The sequence below is a fragment of the Nicotiana tabacum genome, chromosome 20 (genome assembly GCF_000715075.1).
Source record: "Nicotiana tabacum cultivar K326 chromosome 20, ASM71507v2, whole genome shotgun sequence".
NCBI classification, from domain to species: Eukaryota; Viridiplantae; Streptophyta; class Magnoliopsida; order Solanales; family Solanaceae; genus Nicotiana; species Nicotiana tabacum.
Genome location: NC_134099.1, coordinates 130,827,692 through 130,841,743, shown reverse-complemented (window position 1 = coordinate 130,841,743; position 14,052 = coordinate 130,827,692).

Sequence of the window (14,052 nt, the reverse complement as noted above, 5' to 3'; positions counted from 1 at the left end):
GTTCATTGTTATTGTCGGCTCTGCTTTTGCTTGCCCATGATCATGTAGCTCTTTGTGTAAGTGAGTGGCCGTAGGGTCACCCTGTGGCACATTGGCTCTACTTTACCAAGAGGAGGACGTGTCAGCCATCTCGTCAAGAATGTCATAAGCCTTATCATAAGACAGCTTCATGAAATTACCCCCAGCAAGTTGGTTCACTATGCACTGATTTATTGTGTTAATGCCCTGGTAGAATGTTTGTTGTATCATTACCTCAGTCATATCATTGTTGGGACATTCCTTTACCATGGTTCTGTATCTCTCCCATATCTTATGTAATAGTTCGGCGGGCTCCTGCTTGAAAGCTAAGATCTCATCCCTCAATGCTACCATGTGCCCCGGCAAGAAAAACTTTGCAATGAATTTATCCACCAACTCATCCCAAGTAGTGATGGAATGGTTGGAAAGTTGTTCAAGCCAATCCAATGCCTTCCCTTTAAGTGAGAAAGGGAATAATCTCAACCGAAGTACATCCTCTAACACAGTAGTTTGCTTGATCCCCCAATAGGTACACGAAAACCTTGAGATGTTTGTAAGCATTCTGATTGGGAGCACCCGTGAAATACCCTCGCTGCTCCAACAATGCCAGCATCACATTTGTAATTTAAAAATTTCCCACCCGGATTCGGGGTGGGACAATTGCACTAGCATATCCTTGGTTGGGAAGCACTCGAGGAGCCACTCTTGGAGGTGGTGGGGGAGGGTCTGGAACATTATCATTGGCCTGGCGGCCTCTCCTTTATCCTTGAGGTACAATAGGAACCTCATCATCAATATTGTCATCTACCTCCTCCCCCGACAGAAGATCTCCAAGAGGTGCGTTGTTTGTTGCCATTTTGTACCTGAGTTTGCGACACACACAAATTAGTATCACAAAAGGAAAGAAAAATAATACACAAAACTATTTAGATAGATAGCTAAAACATTTAGATCCCCAGCAACCGAGCCAAAAAGTGATCGGAGCCAACCCTACACCACTACAACGTGGCGAGAGCGGTCGAAGCAGCTTTTACCCGAGATGGTCGGGATCGAATCCACATGGAGCTAGAAGTGGGAATTGGATTCCTATCTAAACTAGAAATGCATAGGGCTCTTAATTACTCTTCCAATCATCTTTTGTTTGGTTGTTACTTCTAATATTTATGTTAATGATAAGCTAAATTAAACTAAGAGTGATTGTTTGTAAGGTTTTCTAAATAGTTAAAGAGGCACTATGGAAGTGACTTTCTCCTCGGTGAATACTTGACGGGATCTAAAGACATTATGTTGGGGATTGTGATATAGCCAATGCAAGGAATTACTCACTTTATACCTCTCGGTAGCTTGAGTGACTTTGCCCTAATTGACTTTCTCAAGACCAATAGGGTGTCAAAATTGTGCAAGCAATATAGGCTCAAGTCGGGTATTACTATCTCTAGGTTTAACCCTTTAATTGGGGCTATCAATCTCTTGAGTACACCCCAATTCCTTGTTGGACTAATTTTCCTAGACTCAAGCTCTCTTTCTCAATAAGAGCCCAAGTCAAATAGGCACAGATTAGTATTTGCAACCACTAATTCAACATGAAAAACACAAATCAGTCCAAATATCAACTACCCATAAATATCTAAGCCTTAAATAAAAAGACCAATCAAATACCCACACTAGGGTTGAGCCACAACCCTAGCTAGTGGGTCTAGCTACTCATAATAATGGAAGAAAACAGCAAAATAGATGAATAATAACCTATATGATTTAATTACAAGCTAAGATAAAGAAGATCCAGTGTTAATCTAGCAACAAATTACTCAAAATAGACAAAAAACGCCGTTCACGTGCTCTGGTCTCTTACAGATTACAAAAGATACCCTAAAAATTTGAAAAGAAAGTATTTATACTAGGCCAAATTTTCTGGACAAAAATACCTCTGATGAGGTACTGCGGTCCGCATAAAATGCACCGCGGACCGCAATGAAGCTTCTTGGATTGATTAATCATCCTCTGAATCTGGCCACCGTAGGCCGCATCAAAATGCACCGCGGCTGTAGTGGCTTCAAATGCGGTCCGCACAAAATGGATTGCGGCCGCGAAGAAGCTACTGCGACCGCACAAAATTCTCTGCGGCTGCATTGCCTTAGGCTCCCAAAAGTGCACCTCTCTGAATCTCCTCATTGAGGACCGCATAAAATGGCTTGCGGCCGCGGTGAGTCTGTTGCAGCTGTTCTTTGACTTGTTCTTAGTACTTGTGCATGTTTCACTCCTTTTTGAGCTGAGTTTGACTAATTGTCACCTTTTTGACCAAACCCTGCAAACAAGTACAACATATAAGCCTTTGGGACTATTTTGTATACAATTTTAATCAAAATTCAAGTAAAAAGGAGTGTAAAATGAACTAGAATCCCTAGTTATAAGTGAACATCTTTGATCCGTTCAGGCCCACTACCCTCTATCTATCGCATTGTGCTCATGAATTGACATTTACCAAATCTTTGCATTTCACATGAATCCCAAAGCACGTCAATTGTTATCAACTCAGTGCATATGCCACTTTCCTGACTTATACCGCTTTGATGTGCTAGCCAGATTTCGTTTTGTGCAATTGGAAAGCTAGCCCAACTGACTCAAAAGAGGACTTGAACAAAATAAGAGGAACAGAGTAAGGGACAATGGAAAGACATGATATCTAACAAGAAAACTACAAATTAGAAACTTATCAGATGTGGATACCAACTCCAATGACCATGACATGCATCTTTGGATTAATGGCCTAATCTGTCAAGAAAGTCTAATGTTCAACACTTATTATACCTCTATACCATGAAACTGGCTTCAATGCTCCAATTATCCTTTCTAATTCACGGTCCTTATTCGAATTGCAGTGCCCGAAGGGTTTTTACCATCAAGCCTCTCTCATTTTGCTTTTTCCCTCAACTCAACATTGCCTTATGGTGCCTGTGAAGGTTTTCACCAATAAGACTCTCTCATTTTGTTCTTTTCTTCTTATTTCCTCTGATTCTGCAGATGACAAGGCATTAACCATGGTAAAAATATCATATGCTCTTGGCATGGCTAACTCAGCACTCTCAAAGATTATTTTGGAGGTCTTTTTTGGACTGTAATATAGCTTTTGGACAGGGTTATAAAGAAAGGATATCATAAAGGCTTAAAATAACTAAGATTTCAGGGTTTATTTATTTACAACTTTTGGAATCCATCTCAAAACCATGCCCCAATTTCTAAAACAAGAGAATTTGATTCTTTTTTTTAGATGAAATTTCTAAGAAAACTGCCCCACTCTTGACTTCGTGGGATTATAAAATATTTTATTTGGTGAGACCGAACCGTGAGGCTGCCGACGTATCTTGTGGTGACAAGAATCAGGTCGAACGTAGTTCAAAAAGATATTTTTTGCTGCTATTTTCCTTTCTTCTTTTTTCTTCTTTCTTTCCTTTTTTTCTTTTTCTTTTTTTCTCTCTTTTTTTTCTTTTTTTTTTAATTTATTTTTAGAATGAACTTTCTAAAACAAACCTACGGGGGCATGAACTTTTTTTTTATGACTCTAACTTGATTCCAAAAGAGGGGAGGTCAAGAAAATTAGCATAGGCTCAAAAGGGGTACCAAATGGTATAAAGTGTTTGGGTAGCTGAAAGAGGGCCTCCCAATCCCTAAAAATAGCAAGTACAACACATGCAACTTAAAGATGAAAAAGGAAGATCATGCACAATATTTCTTTTGCAGCTTCGACATTGATATCACTAATATGCCTTCCACTTTTTAGTGCCTTTCCAAGTACAGAACTATGGTTGGGTGGTTTGTTTTTCACGATGGGTACCCTCCGTCTGTTAGGAGCAAACTCCCTTGGATTTATCTCGTAACTTGGGATGCATTTGAACTCAAAGTTGCTCGCTTCAAATAGTTTAGGATGCACTCTCCCGTAACGAATTCTTATCATCCTATTAACTTTTCAAATTATCTGCCCCAGTTTCACACTTTTCGGGCTTTAAATGATCTCAAAATGTCCAAATCTCTGCTAATTTCCCTCAAACATCCCTATCATCTTCAGAATTGTTTCATTACTTCATAATTAGACAAACTTTTAAGACCATGCCTAGAATTATGCGTGCATGTCATGTCACTAGAATCAGCATGAAAAGACTATAAAAGGAAAAAAGAAATAAACAAAAACTGACTAGAAATAACAGAAAACAGGAAATTGCATTAGACAGACGGTGAAAGGGTTTGGACAACAAACAAGCAAAATACACTAGGGTTACAACCCTGGAAAAACCTAAATAACACTAAAAGGGGTATTATGACTAAATGAACTAGGAAAAATAAAAGGATAGAAGGGTCTGAGTCACAAGACAATATATGGATTACAACCCTGAAATAACTCGGACAATAGAAATGACAACAAAACAAACCACCAGGACTCCTCCCTGGCTAACCAAGAAAGGAGCATCTTTCCAATTACCAAGCTCGACATCTTAGCCATTGCGTTCCACACCAATATTACCAAGACCATTACCAATTTCAATATCATTAACTTCAGTCGTCAAGTTCCCAAGAGGATTCTCATATTCCCTGTCACCACACATCATCCCCACAAAGTATGCATCATCATGTGCAGGTAAAGGATTCTGCGCGATATTCTGGGTGTCACTGTCCTAGATCACAATTATCCCTCTTGAATCATTCTTTCTATTTCACTTTTCAAAGCACGACAATATTCAATGCTATGCCTTTGGACATTAGAGCGGTACATGCACTGTACAATAGGATCAAAACCTTTTGCTAGTGGGTCCGGAGTATAGCCGAGGAGCGGCTCAATCAGGCAGCCTGCTATCTCCATCTGAGCCCATATTCCCTAAAGCTTTCATTAGGCTTCTTTTCCATCTTGGTGAGGGACATTCAATCCAGGACAATTTCTATATTGTACTGAAAGTGTCAGGCAAAGGCCTGAGCCATATCGTCCCATGTATACCATCTGCTAGTATCTTAGCGGGTGTACCACTCCAGAGTTGCCCCACTCAGACTCTGACTGAAATATTCCATAAATAATTTGTCCTTCCCATCGGTGCCTCTCATCTTACTGCAGTAGCCTCTCAAATGGTCCACGGGATCTCCATGTCCGTCATACAAATCAAACTTTGGCATCTTAAACCCAGCAAGCTATTGGATGTCAGGAAACAAGAACAAGTCTTTGTAAGACACACTCATCTGGCTCCCTATACCTTGCATGTTTCTTAAAGACTGCTCCAAGATTTTCACCTTCCTGGATATCTCATGTTTCTCCACTATCTTAGCAGGCTTTTTAGTTTCACCGGGAGGCTCCAAATAAGGAGCGTAAGAGTATGGATCCGAGACCTTGAAAGTTGGTTCTGGAGCATAGTGTTGGGCATCGGGGACTTTTCACACAGTCTCGCTAGAGGAACGAGGAAGAGTAGCTGGTGAAGGATCCACAAAAACATGAGTGGTCAAAGGAGCGAGATATAAGGTGGTTTTGGCGAGTGGAGTGTGAAAAGGTTGTGGGGAGATATTAGCAATAGTAGGAAGCTAGATTTGTGATAGTGGCGGAATGGGGACGAGGCTTTCAGTATAGTTAGCGGGAACTAATGGTAGTGGATGCCCACTAACCCAGGTTTGATATATTCTGTCCATCTGTCATTTAACCTTAAGACCTCTTCTTTCAACTCAGATTCTAATTCAACTATCTTTAGATGGATCAATAACACTTGTGTCCAAGTCTTTGCTAACCATGGCTACCTTGCTCTTTGACTTTGTATTGTATGGAAGAGTTACCAATTTAAGAACCACAAACCAACCACCCTTCTGCTATAATGAAGATAACAAAGAGGAACAAAATGAAGTCATCATGTTAGCGTTAGGGCATTTAACAGCTAAAAATATCACATTGTGTGCAATGCACCTAGCAACAATTAACGGTTCAAGAATGACTTGAGGGTCACAAGGTCACTTGGCATCATCAAAATTTGTTCATTTCAATCTTCTCTTTTCTTTTCTTTTCTAGCACTTCTTGGCTTGCTCATTTTCCTTCCTCTTTTTTCTAATTGTCACTCTTTTCTTTACTCTCATTTCTCACATCCCATAATTTTATCTTTTTTTTGTTTCCTTTTTCTCTTAATATTTAAAAATGATTTGATCGAACCCTATGTTGGTTGCCTACGTATCATGTCCCACATGAATCAGACCAAGCGTAGTTCTGGAAAAGTAATGGACAAAATAAACTAAAAAAAAAATCTTTTAGGATTTTTCATTTATAACTTTTTTCGGTTTTCAAATATAAAATAGGATATACGATAGCGAGAGACTTGACAAACTCAACTATACTACGACAATCTCTAACACCAACTAAAAGAATCAGTACTGTCGAACATGACTATAAAGTACAAGACAACATAAAAAGAAACAGACTCAAAACATAAAAAAAAAATCTCCTTAACCAACTACTGGATGCAACAGTCCTAACTAAGAAGGTCCTTGAGCGTCTATCATGCTCGAGCTCTGATAAATGAATCCGTACCTGAATGAGAAAAATAAAATCAAACAGAGTTAGAGACTTAGAACACTACATGAGACCATAACGCTTCCTATTGGACACTGGCAAGACATGATTGAGGTTATTTTTGCAAAATAGCCTACGTGGGCAAAAGGTGGATAGAAGTGCAAACTCCACAAAAGTGACCTCTAAGACATGGAAAAATTACTTTGCAAAAATGACCCATTTTGTAGAAATGGTCAAGCATGCAAATTCAATAGAATAGACCTTAAACAGATAGGATACCTTGTTGTGGACTTATGACTCTAAGACGTGGGTCACTGAACCACTTTTGCAAAAATGACCACATTTTGCAACAATGGACGATGTGGCCAAAAGCGACTAGACACACAAATTTGATCAAGATGGGATTTAAAGTAAAGAGACACCTAATTGTAAACAAACCAATTTGCAAAAATAGCCCTATTTTGTAAAACGGCCTATGTGGCCAAAAGTGGCTAGACATGCAAGATTTGGCTACGACCCTCTAAGCCAAGAACCTAAGACTCACTAGGAAGACCGGACCCTATGTGAGGTTCCTACGTATCCCGTCCCGAAAGACGAGAATCAGGTATGCATAGTTCGGGAAGATTGGATACAGGCGAGAATGAAACAAAAAAAATAACTAATTTGGAGAAAACATTTTTTCCTTTTTTTGAAAAATGATGGGAAGCGCAAAATCTTTTGGATTTTTTATTCTTTTTTTGTCTTTTTTCTTGAAAAGAAAAAAAGAAAAAAATGCGAAAGAAAAATATAACCGGGCCCTACTTGCTTCATTTTTACACTTCACCCTCTTTTCTTTCTCATTTACCCTCAACCATCATTGGTCCGCCAAATAACACCTTTTACCCTTGAGTAATGCAACATGCATGTCATGATCCCAAACACCCCGGTCATGATAGCGCGTATCACAGTACTAGGCCAGCCAAAATAACACGAACAATATGAAGATATTTTGTAAAATTCAATTTTCTAAAAAGATTAAGTCTCAAATCTTTCATGTTTTTAAAATATCAAAGAAATACGCAGAAACAAATACGTAAATATATCAACACAGCCCGAATCTGGTGTCACTAGTCATGAGACACTAAGTACAACTCAACAATGTCTGCTTAATACAAAATAAGTCTGAAATATAAAGTGCTAGGATAGGAATGAGAAAGGCAGGGCTGCGAACGCCGTGCAGCTACCTTGTAATCTCCAGATAAGACTTTGAAGGTGCTGAAAGCTCTAACTCTGATGCTCGGGCACCTGGATCTGCACGCAAGGTGCAGGGAGTAACGTGAGTGCACCAACTCAGTAAGTAACCAAAGTGAATAAAGTCTTAGTGTAGTGACGAGCATTTAGAAATCATATGCATAATTTATCAAGAATCTCAACAGGAATATCAAAGTCAAAATCTACAGTTCAATAACCAATTACCTCGTAAAAAAACTTCAGTTTTAACAAAAATCCGTTAAAGCATTTATTCAATATTTTTTAATAAAGGCTCAGTATAAAAGAAGAGTGAAAAATATAAAATCTCACAAACAAGCCCCTCGGGCAAAGTATCACTCATAAGTATAGCCTCTCGAGCAAGCCTCTCAGTCACTCGTGACTCAGCTCTCGTCAATCAGTACTCACACTCTACACTCCAACTCAATAGCTATCTCATAATAATAACTGCTATGGCATCCAGCCTGATCCTTAATATATAGTCGACTACGCTCATAGGGGGTGTACAGACTCCGGAGGGGCTCCTACATCCCAAATATCATATCGCTGCGCCGTGCAGCCCGATCCAATATATATCGCTGCAGCGTGCAGCCAGTATATATATATATATATATATATATATGTGGCGTGCAGCTCGATCCATAATATATATATAATCCTCACCATTAGTTCCCCAACCTCTCTCAGTCATTAACCTCACGGCCACTCGGGCATTTCAGTGAAAATCAGGAAAACTCAACCCAAACAGTTTTCATATATTAAGAAGTAGAGTAATGAAACCGGGTTAAACAATAAATAAGTAAAACATGACTGAGGATATTCTTTCAAATTAAGACAGTGTGAGGAAAGTAGTAAAATACCCCTAAAGGTCTAAACAGTTCGGCACAAATGTCCCAAACTTGGCATTTAGCCCAAGTTAACAAATTCATTTTTAAACACATGGATATCATTTACAGTATATCAAAATATGCAACTATACAGTCGCCACGGGACGGACCAAGTCATAATCCCTATGGGTGCAAACCCACATGCCCATCACCTAGCATGTGCGTCACCTCATTTATCAAACAGTACGAAATTAAGGGGTTTCATACCCTCACGTCTAGATTTACAATCGTTACTTACCTCAAACAAGATGAAATCCTACTCTGTGACACCCTTGCCTCTCGACTCGGCCTCAACTCGCCTCGAATCTATCCAAAATTAGAATCATAACATCAATATACGCTAAGGGAACAAAGTCCATGCGAAAATAATCAAATTACATCAAAAATCCAGAAATTGGTCAAACCCGACCCCGGGCCCACGTCGTGGAATCCGATAAAAATCACATCAATAGAATCCTCATCCTCCCACAATCCCATACATACCAAAAACATCAAATCGGACCTCAAATAGCCCCTCAAATCCCCAATTTACACTCCCCAATTTTAAGCTCTAATTCTCCAATTTTAGGCTTTAAATCCCACTAATTTCATGTCTAATTAGTTAGAAATCACCATAGAATCGAGTATTGAATCCAAAAATCTTACCTCCAAGTGTTTCCTTCAAATCCCTCTCAAAAAGCTTCAAAACCGCTCAACAATGGTGAGAAATTAGCCAAAAATCGCGAAGACCTCTATTTAAACATTCTGCCCAGCTATTATTTCCTTTTTCGCGAATGTGGTAGCTCCCTCGCGTTCGTGAAGCAAAAATTGCCTCAGGCCAATATTACCTTCTTCGCGAACGCGAGGACCCACCAACAAACGCGAAGACCAAACAGCCGACCCTATGCAAACGCTGAACACTCCCCGCAAACGCGTAGCTTTAACTCATGAACCTTCGCGAATGCGAGACCTACATCGCGAAAGCGAAGAACAAACCAGCTGCCTCTCTCAATAACCCTTCGCGAACGTGAGGCCCTCTCGCGAACACAAGAAAAAATCTCTGCAACAGAATAGAAGAAAAATCGGCAACTCTCAAAACCAAGAATTTGGTCCAATAACCTCCCGAAACTCACCCGAGGTCCTCGGGACCTCAACCAAATATGCCAACACCTCCCATAACATCATTAAAACTTATTCGAGCCTTCGAATCACTCAAAACAATACTAAAACACCAAATCAACCTCTGATTCAAGCCTAAGAGCTTAGAAACTTTCCAATTCCAAAAACTACGCCGAAACATATCAAATCAACTCGGAATGGCCTGAAATTTTGCACATGCGTCACAAATGACAATACGGACCTACTCCAATTTCCAGAATTCCATTTCGACCTCTATATCAAGATTTCCACTGCCAACCGGAAAACGCCAAATTTCCATTTTTGCCAATTCAAGCATAAATCTACCACGGACATCCAAATTACATTCCGAATATGCTCCTAAGTCCCGAATCACCTAACAAAGCTATTCGAACTATAAAAACCAAATTCCGAGATTGTTTACTCTCAAGTCAACTTCCGGTTGTTTTTTCCAACTAAATGACCAACTTAAGAGACTAGGTGTCTCATAGCACTCCAAAACTACTCCAAACTCTAACCAACCAACACAACACATAATATGGCTGAACAAGACAATAAGAAGCAAAAATGGGGGAAACAAAGTGGTAACTCATGAAATGACCGGCCGGGTCGTTACAGAAACCATCAGAATGCATCAAGATGGTCTGTTATTTTGGGTACACCTGTCCTAGACGGACTCAACCCCTGTGTTGAGTCCCCAAAGTCAAATGCACATGATGCAAACAAACGTGCCTACTAGGGATCCGGCATGAGGCTGAGTTATTCTAGGTTCAAAACCTAGGTTTATTATTCTAGACCTGGCTTACCCGAGCGGACAGCTCGAGCCGAGGGAGGGCCGCGTACCGGGAATATGGAAGCTTCGCCGGCTTTGCAACTTGTCTGAACCTCGTTCTAAAATTGGGATATGACTCTAACAGAAAAGAAGTCACACGAAGTGCATGCTTCCCAGATGATTTAGAAGACTTAGAGAGAAGAAGGTTTCGTAACAGTTAATATACAATCCAAGCAATATCAAAGCGGTAAAAAGCGACATTTACCACATTAGGCTCAAACATGTAAAAATCAGATAATAAATAAAAGCCAACTATAATAGTTATTCTAAGCTCGAATTCAGAATCCTGAACCAGAAGTTCTGGGTTTTTTTCCCCAGCAGAGTCGCCAGAGCTATCACACCTCCTTTTTCCCGAAGGTATAGGGAGTTTTTCTAATTAAAGTGACGATAATCGAAACAGGATTATTTATATTCAAATTCAGAGTTGCCACTGGGATAATTTATGGTGTCCCAAGTCACCGGTTTAAAATCCCGAATCGAGAAAGTTTAACTCTGTTTTATAGTCCGCGAAATACAAAAATTTGGGTAAGGAATTCTGTTAACCCGGAAGAAGGTGTTAGCCATTTCCCGGTTCCGTGGTTTTAGCACGGTCGCTCGACTATTAATAATTGGCCTAATTATCTAATTTTATACGCATTTTAAACCTATGTGCATTTTTAACTTTCTAACCGCTTTTAATATTTATAGAATTATTTCCCTGAACAAGTCACGATTGTCGTACACTTGTTGTTTTGGTACACATTGCAAACCACACCACATGAAATGCACCCGCAATTTACAACATGTTTATTTTATTATTATTAGAAGTTGTGATCGGGTCACATGAAATGCACTCCCGGAATTGGATTTATGTATCATGGCTATGCCACAGGAACCGTACACATAGCCACAATGATTTATTATTAATCGCACCTAAAGCAAGCAAAGATGTTCATGAGTTATTTATTCGTAATTTGGAGATTAATGTAGTCAATGGATGTAGAGTAAAACTATATACTATTCAAGTTCTAGCGAAAAGCATATCCTTGTCATGGACCGAAGAACTTATGTCGCATATCACTGATCAACTAGGAGCTTACGAGAAGGTAAATGGTAACTGTGTTATCAAAATACGTGGCATCAAATTCAATTGATTAAATTCTAAAAATAATATTACAGAATGAAGTTGCATACAACCAAGATTAGAATGAATTTTCAGCAATATAGTTCTTGCAATCAGTAATATGTCATGATAATGAGTATTTACGAAACTTAATTTCTGTGTATAACACAAGCAATGATATTCTTACTGTCAATAGCAATATGGCGTTTACTAAAAACCTATCCAGTTGAAGATTCCAACATGACTACAGTCAGAGCACGACAAGGCATAGAAATTCCTTTATTATTTTGAAAATAGGAACCACAGAACAAAATGACACAGGCATCAGATTTACGAAAAGAAACTCTCACGAATTGAACCAGAGCTGCTGAACGGAAACCTCGTCGGCGACGACCTCCAGCACAGAACTTCAACATGATTAATGGAGGATTTTGGAGTTGTTTTAATGGCGTTTTTAAGGTAGTATTTCAGTTGATTTTGTGCTGAAGCTTCAGCTTACTTTATGGAGTTTTCAGGCTACTCCCATGGCTAGAAATGGAGTTTTAATGATGGTTTTGAGAGGTGTAGATGTTGCGCTTTTGGAGCTGGAGTAGAGGTGTTGGGTGACAGCTGATTTCTAAAGGGAGGTGTCCGATTTTTCCTCTTGGGGCTGGTATGTCGCTTCTCTATTAAGAATGGGAGAGAGATGGAGACGATGGTCACCCTTTTTTGTGAATCTACCGCTGTCAGCTCTTAGGTTCTAGGTTTTTTGCTGATCTTTTTGCTTTTAAGGGAAGTAAGGGTATGGGCTAGGAATATTAGGGCTTGCCAAGCGAAAAATTTGGTCCAAGAAGAATTGTGGGGTATTGGGTTATAAAATTGACCATTTTATTCTACAAGCCATGCAATTTGCCTAAAAGAAAAAAAATATTAATTTCTTTTCTAAAATAACATCATAAAATATATAATCAATCCTAATTAATTAAAACAACTATATTATGATATGAAACTATTTTTGGCATTTTCAAGGATTATACTAAAAATGAAAATGGGTTAAAAATAATATCTTTCTGAAAATACCTAATACCTGAATAAAAGAAATAACATGAAACTAGTTTTGCATTTTTCAATTTTTATGCTTTAAAAATAGAATTAAAATTAATAATAAAGTGAAATACTATAGAGATAAACTCAAATAAATATTCTAAAAATACTAGGACTATTAAAGGTAATTCTAACGTGCGGGTCAAAAATTATGTGCTTACAGGCATAAAACAAGTATTGAGTGTAATTCACTATCATTGAAGCTCAAACACACATAAAATGCAACAATTAGAGTGTAATATTACGGCTAAAACACGGGTTTCTAGCGAAGTATCAACACCCCACACTTAGACCATTGCTCGTTCTCGAGCAATTAAACTACATTTCACCTAGGTGTGACCTTTTCATCAAACAACCTCCCTAACACACCATGCCAAGAATATTTAAAGTAGACTGAGCACCATATCATAACATCCCACCCTCAAGACTCGACTCAAAAGTACCACACATTTTTCTAAACATGCTCACTTACTCTAACACAGAGGTCAAAGATGTTACCTTATCTTTGCAAATCGTGTACTCGCACGCAAACAATAAAGAGTAGTTCCACACACAATATCATTCAAGAACAATTAGGTACTCAAGATAGAAAGAATTAATTCACTCTCAGAATCAAAATTCATGTGCAACAGAAGGCGTACCATAGGCTTGCCCGTAGTATAATACTCTACTAATTGAGTTCATTTACTCAAGGATCAAGTAGGACTCTAATTGGTTATAATATAGGTTGCGGGGCGGGTAGGATACATATAGATTTAGTGGCTACACCTCCCTGAGCACTTTGATAAATATACAATTTCACCATTCAAATCCCACTCTTATGTCAAACCATAACTCCACCTTCACATTAATATACATTAACTCCCTACTTCTTTAAGCACAATTACATCAAGAATCACAACTATCAAGGAATATTTTTCACAACAACACAACTTATTTTTTCTTTCTTTTTTAAAATAAAGTGGCTCTTACTTTTTCAAAACAGTGCACCTTTCTCGTTATTTCATTAGTTCCACTCAAAAGCCAAACCAACTACCCAACACTTTAACTTTTACAAAGTTCATTTCAATTCAAGTTCTCACAAGAGGTACAAGGTTCAAATAGATGGTCAGTTCAAACAATTGGGTAAGTCTTGTAATGTGGTTGCCAAAGAAACATGATAATAGGTTCAAAGGAGTTAACTAAGATATATAACAATTAGGTAGTAACAGACATATAACTGGCTCAACAAAGAAATCTC